The sequence below is a fragment of the Brassica oleracea genome, chromosome C3 (assembly GCF_000695525.1).
Source record: "Brassica oleracea var. oleracea cultivar TO1000 chromosome C3, BOL, whole genome shotgun sequence".
Classification (NCBI taxonomy): Eukaryota; Viridiplantae; Streptophyta; class Magnoliopsida; order Brassicales; family Brassicaceae; genus Brassica; species Brassica oleracea.
The window spans coordinates 47,651,441-47,651,673 of NC_027750.1; positions in this window are offsets into that span (position 1 = coordinate 47,651,441).

Consider the following 233-nt stretch of genomic DNA (forward strand, 5'->3'; position numbering starts at 1 on the left):
TGGCCAGTCTTTCTTACGCCATACAACCCCCCACCGGAGATGTGCATGCAACGGGAGTTACTATTCTTGACCATATTAATACCTGGTCTGAACCATCCAAAAAGGTTCCTAAATGTTTTCCTACAACCACTGATAAAAGAGTTGAAGGATTTGTGGTCAACAGGGGGGAGGACGTATGACTGTTCAACGAAGACGAATTTTACGATGCGAGGGATGCTTTTGAGGACCATAAG